The sequence below is a fragment of the Sinocyclocheilus rhinocerous genome, unplaced genomic scaffold, assembly GCF_001515625.1.
Source record: "Sinocyclocheilus rhinocerous isolate Xijiao unplaced genomic scaffold, SAMN03320098_v1.1 scaffold30397, whole genome shotgun sequence".
Classification (NCBI taxonomy): Eukaryota; Metazoa; Chordata; class Actinopteri; order Cypriniformes; family Cyprinidae; genus Sinocyclocheilus; species Sinocyclocheilus rhinocerous.
This window is the reverse complement of record NW_015623573.1, coordinates 363-1,256: the sequence shown is the minus strand read 5'-3', so window position 1 is coordinate 1,256 and position 894 is coordinate 363. Positions and strand designations below refer to the sequence as shown.

Here is an 894-nt window from a genome sequence, read left to right as displayed (position 1 = left end):
TCATTAGTCCATTTCTTTTCATCAAATGCCTATGGAACTTGTTCAATTTATCTCTTCCTAGACTTGCGTATCTCCTCGAGCCAGTCAAGCATGGGTGGTTCAGTGGTAGGTTTCTCGCCTGCCACGCGGGTGGCCCGTTTCTGATTCCCGGCCAATGCAAGAACAGCCTCCTTTTAAGTAAGTTGTTTGTGGTTCTTATTTGAGGGAGCTCCAGCTGCATTTCGTTGCGCATTTATTTCCTCGAGCCAATCAAGCATTGGTGGTTCAGTGGTAGAATTCTCGCCTGCCACGCGGGAGACTCGTGTCCGATTCCCGGCCAATGCAAGAAAAGCCTCTTTTTACAGTTTTTCTCGATTGCTAAAACACTAAAACCCATTGGCTGAACAAAGTTCTCAGTTGCCTGAACTCATTTAGCTAATTGTGCAGTCTGTTGTCAATTCCTTACACCATTTCACATGGTAAATCACAATTTGCAGATCTCACTTAGACTTTTCAGGAAAACTCTAAACACATTCTCATTCTCAAAACACATTCTGCACTCTAATGCACATGTCATCCATACTGGTAAACACAAGTGGCAACAATCAAATACAAATAGAGAACACATGTCATTGATAGAACACAACCACTCAAAATTGATTTAACCTGTTTCAAATGATGTGACACAACCAATATAAGCCAGTTCAGAGAGCAAACAGGTTGTTGAAGGTGGGAAGGAGAAAGTCTGAGAATGGATAGAAGAAACAATGTGAGAGGACGAGGACGAGTGCGTATGCGAGGTGGGCGACGAGGAGAAGGAGGGCAAGAAAGAGGAAGAGGAGGAGGAGCGCAAGAAAGAGGAAGAGGAGGAGGAAGTACAAAAAAAATTGCAAAGAGCAAAGCAGAGTAGTAATT

General features: G+C 43.5%; 1 non-coding gene across 1 annotated transcript; it reads left to right on the top strand.

The window, feature by feature from the left end:
* The first annotated feature begins 253 nt into the window (after positions 1 to 253).
* On the top strand, positions 254 to 324 carry trnag-gcc (transfer RNA glycine (anticodon GCC)). The gene has a single exon. It is a non-coding gene; the product is annotated as a tRNA-Gly (tRNA).
* The last annotated feature ends 570 nt before the right edge of the window (positions 325 to 894 follow it).